General features: G+C 49.3%; 1 long non-coding RNA gene across 1 annotated transcript; it reads left to right on the top strand.

The window, feature by feature from the left end:
• The first annotated feature begins 202 nt into the window (after nucleotides 1–202).
• LOC311603563 lies at nucleotides 203–3,236 on the top strand. The gene is made up of 5 exons (XR_014781130.1): nucleotides 203–1,494; nucleotides 1,590–1,680; nucleotides 1,883–1,936; nucleotides 2,112–2,169; nucleotides 2,683–3,236. It is a non-coding gene; the product is annotated as an uncharacterized lncRNA (long non-coding RNA).
• The last annotated feature ends 6,656 nt before the right edge of the window (nucleotides 3,237–9,892 follow it).

The raw sequence follows: 9,892 nt of genomic DNA, 5'->3' as shown, positions 1-9,892 counted from the left end.
AGGACGAGCCTCTCCGGAAGCTTCTAGGCTGTGTGCCCTATGCTCTCTGTGGACACAATTTGGTTTGATTCATTTTACAAACATTTACCCAGCCCAGGCTGTGTGCAGAGCGTTGCCAAGCCCTGGGGAGCCTTATGCCTGCTTCAATCCACTCCCCGCCTCCCGCTCCCTGCTCCTTTCTCCCTCCCCCCCCCACCTCTCCTTCTCCGTCTCCCCTTTTCCCTGCTCTCTTTCCCTCCTTCCTACCCACTTTCTCTCTCCTGCCACTCCTCTGTAGCCCTCTGCGCCCCGGCCACTCACCCACAGCCCCTGGACCCTCCCACTGCCATGTTACCCAAGTAGAGGAAAAACAGTGTCCCAGGTGTGAGATACCCTGGAAGTCGTGCTTGGTGCCCAGGACGGAGAGTGCAGGCAAGTAAAGGCACAGTAGAGAAAGGCACAGACATGTAGACAGAGACAGTGGCCATCCCACCTCATTTATGCACCACAGTGACACTCAGAAACCAACAGCTGCCCGGCCACAGATAATCAGCAGCCCCGATGGCTTTCTGACGCTAACTATACAGGGCCATGACATCAGAGACATCCAAGCAGACCGCCATGGTAGACATGGAACGTGGAGCATCAGTGTGGACCTGGAGGGAAGAGTGTAGCCTCCTATAGTCTGACTCAGCTCAGAGGCAAGTCAATATCACAGATGCCCACCCTGGTCTCCTGCCTGCTGCATGGCAAGCATTGGGGTCCAGGGTGTTTGCAGAGACAGGAATTCCTGAGCTCTCCTTTTAGAGGTAAGTAAAGGCACAGAGAGGTTTGGCAACCTGAGCAAGAACACACAACAGAGCAAGGATTTGCCCAGACAGATGACTTGTAACATTAAAAAGTAAACAAACAGACTGAAATTGTTATACAAGTGTCCAGTACAAGGGCAGGTAAGCAGAGCTGAGCTCTGAGCAGCAACGGCTAATAATGACAGAAAGCCCCTCATGTGTCTGGCTGGTGACATGTAGGGACTTTTCTTATTTTCCCATGTTTATTCCTTTGCTCATTATTTTTTTTCCTCCATTTGTCAAACACTACCTTAGCAGCCGGTCCCCAGGGACTCAGGGACCACTCAGATGTGGCTCCTCTCTACCTGAAGTTGCCACCCAGCCAGCAAGAAGATATCACAGTGTGGCCCGGTGAAAGACAGGGAATATACAGGCTGACAGATCTGCCTGCAAGTAGACAGGGCCTTGCTCCTCTGTTCTGCCGGCAGCTCTCAGAGACCCCCCTTGGGAGAAGACCTTGGCTGCCCTGAAGTGCCCAACACTGATTTTTGTTCGCTCCTCTCTCGTCTTTCTCACCCACTTCTAATTCATCTGGCGGCTCTGGGGTTCCTTCCTAAGCCCCGCTAAAGCCTGGCAGAATGAAATGGAGGATAAATGACATAAAGGCTGTCAGCCACGGCGCCTGGGATCACTGGATCTGCCCTCCATCCGGTGCACCTGCCCAGAGGTGACTAGACAAATGCGGAGAACTTAATTGCTCCGAGACCTGACTTTTATTACAGCCAGGAGTCTCCAAGGCTGAACTTCTGTCCCTTTCTCCAGGCCCCCTTCTCCAAGCCAGAACAAGCGCGTGGAGGAGGGAGGGTCCTCTGCCGCCTCTGCACAGGATCCATCAATGCACATCCCCCGCTTTGTGAGTCACGCATCATCAAACTGAAGAATGAATTTGCTCTGGTGTTCTAAAGCACAGCCCCCTCCTTTAGTCCCCACGTCTTTTCCTTTTGAAACAGGGCCTCATGTAGCCCAGGCTGGCCTCCCACTTGCTATGTAGATCAGGCTGACCTTGAGTTACTGATCCTTCTGATCCTTTTGCCTCTACCTCCCTATGGCGATAGGTCTGTCTCATCATGTGGTGCTGAGATTGAAGCCCGGGGTCTTCTGTATTCTAGGTAAGCACATTACCAACTGAGCTACATCCCAGCCATCTCTCTCTCCCTTTGTGGGGAAAATAAAACAGTCCTTTGACCACAGGTCAAGTGCCTGCAATGCTCCTCTAACCCCCTAGCTTTCATCTGGAGGAAGGGGGCAACTTTCACTGTTTCTTTCCTCTTCTAACTTTTCCAGAAGAGGGAGTTGGCCATAAACCACCACCACTCTTCCTGACAGAAGTGAGCACTATGTGGTAAGTCTCAAAGGTCTGTGTGCAGCTGTTGGGGGAGCCTGACCAGAATGGGGACTCCATCCCAAATGGGAGGCCCATCTTTTATAGTCCATACCCCCTGCACTGCCTTGGCAAGCTCACCACACCCCCAGGCCCTTCCCTGTTCTCCATCACTGGTCACCACATCTTCACTCACACCATGGCAGGGGACAAGAACCAAAAGACAAACCAAAACAAGGAGAGAGAGAGAGACAGAGAAAGAGAGAGAGAAAGACAGAGACAGACAGAGAGAGAGACAGAAACAGAGACAGAAAGAGACAGAGAGACAGACAGAGACAGAAAGAGACAGACAGAGACAGAAAGAGACAGAGAGACAGATAGAGACAGAGAGAGAGAGGGACAGAGAGACAGACACAGAGAGGCATACAGAGAGACAGACAGAGACAGAGAGAAACAGAGACACACAGAGAGATGGACAGAGTCAGAGAGACAGAGAGAGAAAAGACACTCAGAAAGATCCTCTGCCATTACCAGGGACCTACTCAGCTGCAAAAGAATGTTCAAGGCTTCAGGCAAGCTCGGTGTCAACATCATGTTCTCTGGGGATATCAGGCCTGATCTGGAAGGCTTTGATCCTGGCCACGTGCTGGCTCAGGACTGTGTGGACGGATGCAAGGCCACTCGCTCTGTGCTAAAGCAAAAGCTTCAGATGTAGTCCTCTCTTGAGTACATGACCAGCCTGTCAATGGCACTACCTTGGCTGCCAGAGATGGTTTTTTCCCTCCCAGTGGCAACTTGGAGATTTCTTAGTGGAAAAACTGCTTGGGTTTCACCAAGCACTGTGTTCATTTTTCCAAGAATGGAGTCCAGTCTCTGAGTCAGTGTCCAAGATGACCCTGGGATTTCTAGGCCCCTATTCCTAGGGCCAATGGGAGCCTAGGGCAGTGCCCAGCAAAGCCCCCACTCTCCTCACTTCCCTGCTACCGGGACGCACTCACCTGGCTCTCCCTGGCATCTTAGGATGCTGTGGGAAATTCATTCAAGAATCAATCCTTCCACGGGGTTGAATACCCCTCCCCTTACTTAGTTCCAGGACAGTCTAGTCTCTGAAGATCCCAACACCGTCCCCCAGATCCCAACACCACCCCCTCAGATCCCAACACCACCCCCCAGATCCCAACACCACCCCCCAGATCCCAACACCACCCCCCGGATCTCAACACTGCCCCCCAGATCCCAACACTACCCCCTAGATCCCAACACTGCCTCCCAGATCCCAACACCACCCCCCAGATACCAATACCACCCCCCAGATCCCAACACCACCCCCCAGATACCAACACCGCCCCCCAGATACCAACACTGCCCCCCCAGATCCCAACACCGCCCCCCAGATCCCAACACCACCCATTCTGGTTCTGTCTCCGGAAGTCTCCTCTTCTAATCAATCTGTATAAACAGAATCAGAATCCACGAACTCAGTATCTGGTTTCTTTCTTATCACCTACTGTTGGGAGATCTCTCCCAGTTAATAGTCTGTTTTAGGCTTGATTTCTCTTTGTGGTTGAGTGCTATTTCACTGTATGGCTGGACTGCCGCTTCCATATCTACTCATTTGCCTGGGAACACTTGTGGGAGGCACCTTCTGGTCCTTGTGAAGAAAGGAGCTGTGAATGTGTGTGGGAACATGTCCCTGGGGGCTACAGTTTGCCATCCCCGCGGTCTTAGCATGTTCTCTGTTGTGCTGCATTTGTGTGTGGATGGGAGTTTGGGTGTAGGGGTCTCGCTAACGATATGTGTCCAGCTGCCTAGACACGACCATCCTCATGACCAAGCACTGGTGTTTGCGTTCTTCTAACCTGAGACATTCCACACCCTGCTTTTAATCTGCGATTCTCATACCTGTGATTAATCTCATTAGTCTGTGATTCTTCATTAAAACTAAGCACAGGTGTTTGTGCATTTAGGCGTATGTATGTATGTATGTATGTACATATGCATGTATGTGTAATAATAATGAAAAAGGATTAGAAAAAGATAAAAGGAATATGGGAGGTCTTGGAGGGAAGAATGGGAAAGGGGAAATATGTAATGTAATTATATTATAATCTCAAACAAACAAACATTAAAGTGCTCTTTGGAAGGTAAGCCTAGGGCTGAAGAGATGGCTCAGTGAGCACAAGCACTTGCTGCTCTTGAAGAGGACTCAGGCTTGGTCCCTTGCAACCATATGGCAGCTCACAACCATCTATAACACGAGTTTCACGGGGATCCAACGCCCTCTGTTGATCTCCTTTGGCACCAAGCACGCATGTGGTATATATACATATGCACAGGCAAACACTCGTATACATAAAACAAATAAATAAATCTTTTTTTTTAAATAGTGAAATAAAACCTGGGGCTGCAGATGTGGCTCAGTTGGTATAGGATTTACATGACATACAGACAAAACACAGCAAACCAAACTCACTGGGCCTGGTGCAGGCTGGTAATCCCAGTTACTCAGAAAACTGAGGCAGGAGAATTATAAGATCAAGTCCCAACCTGGGCTACAAAGCTCAAGTAAGCTTGGTGAGATTCTGCCTCAAAATAAAAAGTCAAAAAAAAAAAAAAAAAAAAAAGACTGATGTGCTAACAAGATGGCTCAGTGGGCAAAGGGGCTCCAGTCAAGCCTGGTGACCCGAGTTTGACCCTGAGACCAACTTGGTAGGAGGAGAGAACCAATTCCTGCATGTGCTCTGCCCTTCACACACACATCAATCAATCATCAATCAGTTCATTAAGGACAGGGATGTAGCTCAGCTATAACATCTGCCTAGCATTGTGTGCACTGTGCACATAATGATGATGATGATGATGATGATGATGATGGTGATGGTGATAGTGGTGATGGTGATTATATGAAGCTGAGGATCTCCCGCCAGTGCTTTTGTGTCACCCACACGTGTCTGGTGGGGATGGGCTTTAGCAGTGACTGGAGGTGCACACAGCATGGAGTCCCATCTTGGTAGCTGAAGTGTATTATTGTTCAGACTCTCCCAGTCACCCCTGAGTTGCCCCGTGGAGACTCTCCATAGCAGTGTGAGCATTAGGGGGCCAGCTTGGCAGGGGTTTTCTGGATATACCTGGAGCTTAGGTATAGATGCCCCCATGTGTCTGTCCCACCTGAGGCCAAGTCTCCATCCTTCAGCCAGGGAGATGCGGAGCGGGGGGGGGGGGGTGGACATGAAGTCCCAGGACTTTAGGCTCCTACCTCAGGGATGAGCACCTAATACAGGAAGAAGAGCCCCTGAGAAAGTGGCATGTGCTGTCTGGTAGGAGTGTGGCCTTCTGGCTTAGGAGTCTTCTGATTTAGAATGCTGGTAACCATTTCTTCCTTGGGGAAACTGAGGCATAGGCTATGTAGTTCATAAGATGTTAAGACACATGCCTGGGAGGGGGACATCTTGGGTTTGGTACTAATGGGTTTTGAGGGAACCTGGTGGTTTGGAGAGAGCCCAAGTGAAGGAAGAGCAAGATGATGCAAGGACTTTTTGGAGTAACATGAGCTGAATGACACAGGGATAGGACAAGGGGCCAGGGTCAACTCTAGATGGTACTCACAGGCTGGAAACTTCAACCACAGAGCCTGACCTCACAGCTCGTACCCAGCTCCAAGCTGCCCCACTCTTCATGCCATCGCTCTAGCTGTCACAGGGTGCAGGTAGTACTAGCCACTTCCACTCCCACCGTGCACCTGGACCAAAGCGGTGTCTGAGAAGGTTCATCCTGGGGCCTTCCCTGAATCTGCCTCCTTTATCAGTGTTCAGGACTTTTCCAGTTTTTCGTAGCCAAACTTGATTTAAAAAGCAAAACAAAACTGACATAGTGTTTATAGACCATGAAGATTGCCCATTTTAAGTGTATAATTCAATACTGTTGAGTACATTTACAGAATTGTACCACCATTACCAGAATCTAATTCTAGAACATTCCCTTTAGCAGAAAGAAGCCTTGAGGCCTCCTATCTGATGGAGATTTGGGATCTTAGCTGCCCGGCGCTCTTTTCCCACAAAGGGTTCATCTGGGCTCCAGCCCCTGCCCAGCCCTGCTTTAGGATCTTTACAGGGTCTTATTTGCTCACCTTCCTGGGCAGTTTGGTGGTGTGAGAGTTTGCTGGTCAGCTCTGCCATGCAGATGAGGTAGACACTCCTGGTCCCTTTGCATCAGCCTGGCTCCCCTTCTGTTTCCAGGACATGGAGGCAGGTTTCCTAAGCAGCTGCCATGTTTCCTTCCTCTAGGACCCCCACTGTAGTAGTATCTTTGCATATGCAGTCTCTCGAGAGTTCTTCAGTAGACAGGTGAACAGCGTCAGCCCTGTGACCACACACACACACACAGAGAAAGAGAGAGAGAGAGAGAGAGAGAGAGAGAGAGAGAGAGAGAGACAGAGAGACAGAGAGACAGAGAGACAGAGAGACAGAGAGACAGAGAGACAGAGACAGAGACAGAGACAGAGACAGAGACAGACAGAAAGAGAGACAGACAGAGACAGAGACAGAGACAGCGACAGGGACAGAGAGACAGAGGCAAGGTTTCCGATAGCCGAAAGTTCCAAGGGCCCACTGGATGCCTCTAATTCCAGAGCCTTTGGAGGGAGCAAGTACTGGTGACATCTTGAAATTGGATTCCTAACATCCTGGACTCCATGGATTTCTGGAAGCCACCAACTTGTGGACCTTGGTAATAGCAGCTCCAAGAAAGTTACTGTTGATAAAAAGAAAGATTGGGGTTTGGGCCAGGCAAGGCCCACTGTTGGAGGGGACAAGCAGGAAAGTAAAGGGAATAGGAAGGCTCTGTGATTGGCCACTGGCAAGGATAGGGCCTGGGCCCTGAGCACTGCCCTGTGCCAGGCCTGTCCCCCAGAGCTATCTTGTTGGCATGAGGGGCTGCTGATCAGTGTGCCTCATCTAGGCCTGATGGGCTCTCCTGGCGGCATATCTCTAAGCTCCAGGACAGCATAAGTGTGTTTCTGGGGCAACCAAGGGACATTGAGTAACCAAGCAGCTCCCCTACAGATGGCTTTCATTTTATCCTGTGCCTCACTCTGACCAGATGGTCGGAAGAAGGTCCTGAGGTGACGTCCACTCTATTTGTCCACTTATCTGGTACTGGCAAACAGGGCAGGACCTGGTAAACAGAGCCTGATGCTGTCAGGGAGGCCTAGGGAGGGAGCTCCTGTGAGGGCCAGACCTGGCCCTGCTGCCTCACAAAACAGAATACAGCCCTATCCCATGAAGAGTGGACGGTAGGTAGAACCATAAGTTCGGGGGCACAGTTAGCTAGTGCCAGCCTCGGTGGCCCACCCCCGCAATTTCATTACTCTAGGAGGTGGAGGCAGAGTGGTCAGAGGTCAGAGGTCAGCCTGGCTATAAAGTACTAACATTCTAAACATAAACAAACATAAACGTTATTATTATTTTCTTTTTAGCGAGGTTTTTGTTTCTTCCCCAGGACCAAGAGAAGCGGTGGTGCTGGCACACGTGAGCCCCTCTGTATGCTCCCACTATCCTGAGTTCTCCCTCAGAGGATTTGTGCCTGTGGTGTGAGCCATGTTGGGGCTGGGAGGTTCCCCAGACTAGAGCAGAGCGTCTTATACACACTGGAACACACAGCAAAAGCTGATCCCTACCTGGAGGATGCCACAGCCAACCTTTCCCTCCCCAGGCACAGCCAAAGACATCTCGGGTAGCACCAGATGCCTCCTGCCTTCAGAATCAGAGAGCCACTGATCCTGAAACGACCCCCAGAAAAGATGGACTGCATGCTGCGGTCCGTCCCCACCCCCAAAAAGTCAGTATGGGTGGAGGATTCGGCCAGAAGAAAAATGATGAAAATTCCTAGTTTTCCTCTTCTTTCTTCTTCCTCAGGGTGATTTTTTTTTTTTTAATTATAAGATGCTGGAGTGTGGCTGGACTTGCCTAACATAAGCAGAGCCCTGGCCACTACCACCCCCACTGCAACAATATAATAATGATATAACATTACTGTAGATGTACATAATATTAAATTCATCATTGTAACATTTAAAATATTATTGATTTGTTTGTTTATTTATAGGCATTCTCTCTCTCTCTCTCTCTCTCTCTCTCTCTCTCTCTCTCTCTCTCTCTCTCTCTTTCTCTCTCCATAGTCCTGGCTGTTCTAGAACTCACTATGTAGACCAAGCAGGCCTCCAACTTACAGAGCTCCACCTGGCTCTGTTTCCCAAGTCCAGCCCTACTCATCATTCATTCATTCATTCATTCATTCATTTGTGTGTGTGTGTGTTTATGTGTATACATGCCATGGCCTGTGTGTAAAGGTCAGAGAACAACTTCCATGGCATGGATAATCTCATTCCACCATGTGAGCTCTAAGAACTGAATTTACATCACCACGCCTGGCCTTCACCTGTTGGCCCAACATGCCAGCCCCCAGTGTTTGGATTTCCAAGAAACTTTCATCCTGTTTTAAAAATAAGTTCTTGGGCTGGAGTGTGGCAGCACACACCTTTAATCTCAGTACTGAAGAGGCAGAAGAAGACAGATTTCTGTGAGTTGCAAGACCAGCTGGGGTTTCATAAGGAGATTCTTTCTCAGATAGATAGATAGATAGATAGATAGATAGATAGATAGATAATAGATAGATAGATAGATAGATAGATAGATAGATAGATAGATGGGTGGGTGGATGGATAGATGGATAGATAGATAGATAGATAGATAGATAGATAGGCAGACAGATAGACAGACAGACAGACAGACAGACAGACAGACAGACAAGTAGTTTTTTTTTCTCAGTCAATTCTTGACTTCTTGGTTTTGAACTTGACCCTGGAATTCTCTATGTGATATAGACAGAGAGTTGAGGGCCCACGAAGTAAGACCAGGACATTAAAGACTCTTAAGGGGTCAGCTCAGACCTAGACCCTTTATTTGTAACTTTTACTTGTTACTTTATTACTTTTGCATACCAAAACAGCCAAGTGACAGAGTGTTGAATTGAGCTCAGTTTCAGGGACTTTAGTCTATAGTGCTTGGTTGTATTGATTCTGGGCCTTGGTGAGGCAAAGCATCATGGTAAAAGGAGCATGTGCAAAGGAGATAACATGCCCCTTGACCCACCTCTTCCTTCCAGCCAGTTCCCACCTCTTTAGGTTTTCAGAAATCTTCCTAATAACCAGCTGGGGACCACATGCTCAGGATGTGAACCCTTTTATTCAAACGCTTTCTGAGTTACACAATCCTGGGAATCAGGGTGTGTGCGTGCACGTGTGTGTGTGTGTGTGTGTGTGTGTGTGTGTGTGTGTGTTGGACTACAGAAGCTTTTGTCACACAGCAGGAATGATCCTGAGGAAAGTCGAGTTGTGGAACAGCATAGTTGTGCTCCCTGCAGGCCTGAGCTGGTGGCTGGAGATTCAGACCTTTATAAGGTCCCCAAAGTCCTCCACCATCGAGCGTGAATGTAGTAATTTTGGCTTGGAAATATTTGCAGGGGAGGAGCTGCCCAACACCTACATAGGCCATAAAATAATTTCCATAAAGCAGCTGAGAACACCTCGCACGGAACACTGCAAGCGCCTGTGAACCCTCCAAGATCAACACAGTCCCAGCACCCGCCAAGGCCCGAAACAAGGAAGGCTGCCATATGGGCCAGGCAGCAGCAGCAGTAGCCTCACACTGCCTCCCTGGGACAAGGCTGGCCAGTCTCTCCTGCCCAT

Source organism: Acomys minous (assembly GCF_964271855.1).
Source record: "Acomys minous genome assembly, chromosome: 8".
Taxonomy (NCBI): domain Eukaryota; kingdom Metazoa; phylum Chordata; class Mammalia; order Rodentia; family Muridae; genus Acomys; species Acomys minous.
Note: the sequence above shows the minus strand (reverse complement) of the source record. Positions and strands in the feature narration are given on the sequence as shown.